Source organism: Pteropus vampyrus, unplaced genomic scaffold (genome assembly GCF_000151845.1).
Source record: "Pteropus vampyrus isolate Shadow unplaced genomic scaffold, Pvam_2.0 Scaffold74, whole genome shotgun sequence".
Taxonomy (NCBI): domain Eukaryota; kingdom Metazoa; phylum Chordata; class Mammalia; order Chiroptera; family Pteropodidae; genus Pteropus; species Pteropus vampyrus.
The window spans coordinates 9,196,324-9,203,281 of NW_011888855.1; the positions used below are offsets into that span (position 1 = coordinate 9,196,324).

At 47.1% G+C, this 6,958-nt stretch overlaps 1 long non-coding RNA gene across 2 annotated transcripts in view; it reads left to right on the plus strand.

Annotated features, from left to right (window-relative positions):
- Positions 1-4,359: 4,359 nt before the first annotated feature.
- The window catches only part of LOC111741149, a 10,084-nt gene continuing 7,485 nt past the window's right edge, over positions 4,360-6,958 (plus strand). The window contains exons 1-2 of one of the 2 annotated variants that reach the window (XR_002780912.1): positions 4,360-4,628; positions 5,741-5,959. This is a non-coding gene — a long non-coding RNA (uncharacterized LOC111741149). Of the gene's footprint in view, positions 4,629-5,740; positions 5,999-6,958 lie in introns of those variants that run through there. The other variant, XR_002780911.1, reaches the window with a different exon arrangement.

Below are 6,958 nucleotides of genomic sequence, written 5' to 3' on the forward strand. Positions count from 1 at the left end.
CAGCCAGGGTGTTATGGATACAGCAATGACTCAACTGTGGTCTTTGTCCTTAAGGAGTCCATAATTTCTTAGAGATGACAGATGTGTAAACAGACCACTGAAAAAGTTTGATCACTGTCATCATCACTCTAAGACCTATCATTTTCTGAGCCCTCGCCATGTGTCAAGCACAATACTAGGTTTTAAAGATACATTATCTCTAATTCCTCCCTAACCCTGCGAGGGCTATCTCATCCCCATTTTACAGAGGGTTCATAATAATTAGTGATTTGCTCAAGATCAGGCCATTTGCAGAGTGAAGTACTAACTTGAAGGAGAGTGATCTGCTCTGTCTGAAAAGGGATTGGGGAAGGCTTCCGAGAAGAGGTGATGTTTAATCAGGATTTTGAAGAATGAGTAGGAGTTTTCCAGGGCCAAGATGGGGAAGGAACGAGATGGCACAGCACTTCTGTGGGCCTACTGGAGTACCGAAGCTGTGAGCAGCAGCAACAGCAGTGGCAGCAGCAGGAATTCCCTAGTCCTGGAGGTCTTTGGGTCCCACATCAGAGAACAATAACTGGGCTGTGGTTCTCTGTATCCTCCCTGACAGCCGTTCCCTTATGTCTGTTCCTCAAGACCATGTCATAACCTACATGAAGCATGGTTATTTTAGGGACAATATCGTCAATAGGCTTGTGATCCCAGAGGATTTCAGCTAAGGCACAGAGCTAAAATAATTGCATGGAAATGGAGCCCCTCTCCCCATACTTGTTGACCTAGCCAGGGGCCCACCAAGTCAAGGGTGTGATGTGGGAACCCCAGGGAGGCTGGGAGGCACTGACTGGGCTGGAGCCAGCGAGATAGTCTCAATGGCCTTGAGAAGACTCCACTAGATTTGGGGCAGATAAATGAAACCTCTTCCTTTGTTACAGTCATCTTCCCTCCATTCTTTCTCTCTTCCTGTTCACTCCCTTCACATCTGACAATAGCTGCAGAGGAGGTGACCATTTTGGTGCAGTCACGGAGCTGGTGGACTGAGCTAGAATGTGGCATTGGGATCCATCTGGCTGGCTCTGCACTCAGGAAAATCTGGACTCATCATCATTAACATTCTTTTTCCCTAGAGAAGAGGAGACGTCCTGCACTAAGGGTAGTAGCAAAGCAGAGACTCCGAAGCAGCCTTCAGAGCTCAGCTTGAGTCTCAGGGCCACCCGCCCTCAGCCAGCACAGCAAGGGACTTCCAGGGCAGTGGGGGGTTTGAGACAGACCTTGGGGGAAAGTATGTGACCACAGGGTAGGGAGGCTCTGGTGCATGTGACAGATAGATTGCAGATGCTCTCCAAACTCCTGCTTGAATAATGTGGCTTTGGAGGAAGGAGGATGGACAGGTATGTCCCTGAGGCTGACCCACCCTACACCCTCTCCCTGAAGCAGCCCCCACCAGCCTCACGGGCCTAACTCATTCCTCACATTAGGAAGCAGCCCTATGAGGGGATGGCCCCCACAGGCAGGAAGCTCAATAAAATGCTCAAAGAGGCAATTATTTCTGAGCTGCCTATCCCAGGCCAGAGTACCAGCAGCCAGATTTCCAGAGCTGCTGTCATTGCCTCTGGCTGTTGGCAAATTAAACTTCCTGAGAAATGAGAATGAGCTGGCCTCCCGCTCAAGAGGGTTGGGATTGTTTGCTTGCTGGGGCTGTCAGTGTGGGGGTGGGGGTCCCGGAGGAGTAGGAGTGGGGACAAAGGTAGATTATAGAGGAAGCAAAGCAGCATCATAGGCCTCCACCAGGTAGTACACACCTGTGCCATGTGCCATGGAAACATGTTCGGAACATATACCAAGTCTGCATGTCGCCTGCTGAGATGTGGGCTTGGTGAGGGCAGTGGCCATGGGGCTCTTGACAACTACCCGAGTCCCCAGTGCCTGGGACAGTGCTTGGCACAGAGTAGATGCTCAGTAAACAGGTGCAGATTCCTAAATGAATGTGCGTACTTAGACACCAAGCCAGAGTCTCATGGTAAACACTGAGAATCCTTCCTAGCCTTTCATCCAACACAAGTCACATGCAGGTACCTTGAAGAGCAAGTTAATGCCCTGCTTCCTCATCTTTCCTGTGGTGTTATGATGTGGGATACTTAGTAAGTTCCCCAAAAAGTGAGAAATGGCCTCCTTGGCACATGAGGGGGTTGGCGGTGGCCTGGTTGGGTACCCTGCAAAGAGGAGATATCCTTGGGCCTCAGACAACTACAGTTTCCTCTTTCATTTATGTATGTCAGGAACATGTGCCTGCCCAGACCAGCTTCCACCCCCGTCTGTTGACATGTACAGCTATCCCTCATATCTCTAGCCTCCCTTTCCATTGTCACGTAGTGTCCCTCTTACTCTTGAGCACTACTTCAAATTGTCCCAGCTTTACCTCTTATTCTCTCACTGCTGTGACAAACAGTTTCAGGCTGGCTTCAACCAGTTCATGGGGCCAACCTGATAGCGCCTTCTCCTCAGGCCTCTGACCTTATCCTCTGGCTTTCTGCTCCAGGGCTTCTTTGTGGCTAGGGAACTGCTGGCTTTGCAGCCTGAATAGCAGCCTGAAGTGCAGGGTAGTTAATGCCCTGGGGATAACTCTTTACAATGGGGGTGGGAACCACTGAATAAACAGTGGCTTCTTACTTGTTCTGGGACCTTTCATAAATCTTTTCAGAATGCTCCCTGGTTGCTTAAAGCTGTAACCAACCCAGTAACACAGTCATACACTCTCACATGAGCTTCAGGCTCTGACCCCCGCCCCTGCTGCCTGGATCACAGCCTTTGTTCCATGGTTGGCTTTCAGGGAAACTCAGGCTAAATCACTTCCCTTTTCTCTTTGCTGTTTCTGCCCCAGCCACACTGATTGCAGTTTTTCAACTTTTTTCCCACCTCAGGATTTTCCCACCACCTGGAGTGCTTTTCTTTCTGCTAAGGAAAGCTTACTGAGACCTAAATGACTAGAAAGAGGCAGTGATGAGAAGGAAGATCTGGGAGAAGAGTGGTCCAGGCAGAGGGAACAGCTAATGCAAGAGCCCTGAAATGGGAATGAACTTGGCAAGCTCAGGATGCGACAAGAAGGCTTTTGTGGCTAGAGCAGAGTGAGAAGGAAGAGGACCACAAAGCTCAGTTGGAGAGGAGGACATTTTTAGAGGAGGTGATATTTTAAATGCATCAGGAAGCAAGCTCTAGGAGGGCAGGGATTATGTTGTCTGATGCACCTTTGGCCCCCAGTAAGTAATAGGTACTCAATAAATGTTTGTAAAATAAATGAATAAACATCCTTGCCTGTATCCATGTGGATATAAGAAATGTCCAAGCCTGTAGAGAATTTTTGTGCATTTATTGAGCCAAACTGATGACAATTACTGGGAAGCAAGATCTCAAATGCTCCTGAGAATGACAATTTCCTAGTTTCTTTTATGCATTTGAAGTTAAGGAGCGAAGGTAAAAACGATTACATGGAGGTGGGAGAAAGCAAGGTGGGTGCTGGATTACAGGATCATTAACATGATTATGTGCTTTCTTGAGGGTGGTGATGCTTATTTCAAAGGCATGTCAACCTAAATGCACCAAAACAATGGACAGGGCTTGCTTAAGGCAAAAATAAACCTTTTACTAAAAGAGGTTATATGACTGGGGCCTGACTACCCACCATGACCTGCCCAGTTAGGAATTTATGATCAGATCATCCTGTGAGGTTACTTTCTATAGAACCCCTCTTTCATTCTCACTATGTCCCAGCCACCTCTTGCTCCATACAAGGTGACAGAGTAGTTCTGTTTTCTAAGATGACAGGTCCTGGAGGAGAGGGTCAGGCGGATTTTGTTTTATCCTGAGAGAATCCTTTGGGAATGAGAGCTCTGCCTGCTCTGGGCACTGACTCTCCTCTTTTCTCCCACAGTTAATTCTGATGCCGTTGCTCACTTCTCTGCTTGTTCTGGGACCTGCTCCTGACACCATTAGTCACCTTGCTTGGTTCTCAGCTTCCTTAATGAGCAGCTGTCTTGTCTTCAGTCTGAGACAGGCCTCCTCCTGCCTGCTGCTTCCTGGGGAAACCAAGGTCTGGGTGGTTGTGTAAGGCTCAGAGAAGGGTCTCAATCTTCTTTCCTACTCCCCTTTATGCTCTGAAGGGGTTGGGGGGAAAATGATTATCTCTGGGTAAAGGAGGAAGTAAGTGGAAGACAGCTGAAGTTTAAGGGTAGAATATAAAGGAGACCTGGCTTCCCTGGAGAAAAAGTCCATGGAGGGTACAAGGAACAGAATGAGATAGCAACGGGAGTGACCGAGAGAGGGCTGAAGGGGAGAGGATCCCATTCTGGTGGGAAACTGAGGCCAGAGGGCCTTGGTCTGGCTGATAGCCTTTCCTGGGCTGGCCGGTCTCTGCCCTGATACTGTTCTCCATGTTTGGAAATAGGGAGGTGGCAGAATAACTTCTTAAGAGCCCTGCCACATACCAGAGAACACTTGATTGCAATTCCTTGATTGTTGTTGGTCGATCTAAAGCAGCCCTGGGCGGGGACACCCACCAAAGAGCTAAGGTGACAGAAGGGTTCCACACTGCTGTGGCATAGTAAGAGGCTATACCTGGCAGGGGCCCTGCAGAAAAGAGATGGCACACTCAGAGGGTAAGTTGAAGAGAAGCTAATGAAGGGAATATTTCCTGGGCGGGGTTATCAGAAACAACAAAGAACGCAAAGGCACCCAGGGCCTAGCCACAGAAGAAAGACTTTACCAGTTCTTGGCTGGAAAGGGAAAGGGGTAAAGGAGGGATTGGTGTTGCCGGAATCTGGTGAGAACTGTATGTGGGAGAGCCATTGTCCTACAGGAGCTGTGGCCTTCTGTAAAGGACTGTAGCTATTGCTAATACCAAGGTCCAGCAGGAGAGCTTGTCTCCTGCTGGGGCCTCCTATTGGCCAAGCCCAACAGGGAGCTAAGGTCACAGAGCCAGGATGATACATTGTCCATAGAGGTCAGCTTCCTGGGGGGCACTGAGCAAAACAGAGGAGAATGGAGAATGAATCTGGAACTCTGGCCTCCTCCTGATGTCACCTACCCCTAGGCCTACCTAGCCCCTACCTGGTTCCTAAAAAGCTTACAAATCCCTGTGCCACTTGTGCTCAAGATCAGCATCAGGATTCCCAGATGGGCCTGTTTTCCTTGCTCTCGGCTTTGGGAACAGGCAAGTTGGATAATTATACTTTCCTAACAAACCCTTGCCCCCATTTGACTCTCAGCTAGATGAGGCAAGAGATTTTTCCCTGCTTCTCCCTGCATGGGCTCTGGCTTCTGTCCCTTATCCTCTGAAATTCTATTTTGATCTGTGGAGCTGGGGAAAGCTGGGGAGCACCCTGACGCTCTCAGCATCTCAGAGACTGAGATGACTTATCTTAGAAATGCCAAGTCTCTCCTTCCTCCCCCTTGGAACTATTAAATTATTAAGTCCTATGGGTTCACTTCTCAACACTGTCTGGGGTTCCACCTTGAAACGTAATTGGTCCCTTCTTCCACATCAGCTCATTTCTCACCCTGGGTCACCCTGACGGTCCCTAAGGGAAGAAATTGAGGTGTACTTTAAGCCCTGAAGCCTAGAGGGTCCAGTCATAAATGTATATTGTATTATTCAGGGTTCTCCAGAGAAACAGAACCAATAAAAATGCTAGATATAAATATAAATATAAAAAATATATATATTTTACATATATATATATATATATATATTTTTTTTTTTTTTTCCTAGGGAATTGGCTCATACAATTATGGAGGCTCAGAAGTCCCATGATCTGCCATTTGCAAGCTGGAGACCCAGGGAAGTTGGTGGTGTACTTTGAAGGCCAGAGAGCCTGAGAGCTGATGGTTTAGATTCCAGTCTGGATCTGAAGGCGTGAGAACCAGGAGTGCTGAGGGCAGAAGAAGACCAAATTCCCAGCTCATGCAGTGAAGAAGAGAGAGAATCCAACCTTTCTCCATCTTTTTGTTCTATTTGAGCCTTCAACAGGTTGGTTAATTTTATGTGTCAGCTTGACAGGGACACAGGATGCTTAGATATCTGGTTAAATATTCTTACCCATCCACATTGGGGAGGACAATCTGTTTCACTCAGTCTACCAATTAATGTCCTCCAGGAACACCTTCACAGACATACCCCTAAATAATGTTTAACCAGATATCTGGGCATCCCATGTCCTGGTCAAGTTGATCCATAAAAATAAGCATCTCATATACCACCTCCCTGTTCTGGTGCGGCTCCATCCTTCCTCTCTCCCTAGCCTCCAAGACCAGATGGGCCCTAGGTTTTCCCAGTAGACATATCTTATAATAGAAGACTACTGTTTTGGCACCTGCTTTGGGGATTTGGTAGGGCACTGCTTCAACAATTACAATCTTGGTGGACTGTGAATGAAGACACTCTCCATTCCTTGGCTAAGGAGTTGGCATGTGACCCAAGCTAAGCCAAGTAGATTGTTTCTCTCCCTCGAATCTTGAATGGAATGACATGAAAATGGAATTAATTTATCCCCAAGGCAGTACCATGAAGAGATTATTCCTTAGTCCCAGCTCCCTTGATTTCATTGTCTTGGTTCCTCATCTTTCTGGAACAGCCACTTCAGTATTTTCTTTGATTCTGTGATTCCAGTTCTTTCTAGTATAATCATTTTTTGCTTAAGTTGGCTAAAGTTTTTCTGTTAATTGCAACCAAACATTTTCAGCAATACGAATTCCATTTTCTTAGAGGAGCTGAGCGATGTGCCCCTCTAGTGGGCTCATGGCTAGAATCTGGCTTAGATTCAAGTCTCATCTAGTCCTGGAATGAAAGGAAAGAGAACTCTTGCTGCTAGTAGTTGCTTGTCACACCTCATCTCAGGAACTTGTTTTTTATTTTATTTTTGTTTTGTTTTAAATTAGTTTCAAGTATACAGTACATTGGTTAGACATTTATACAGTTTATTAAACGATC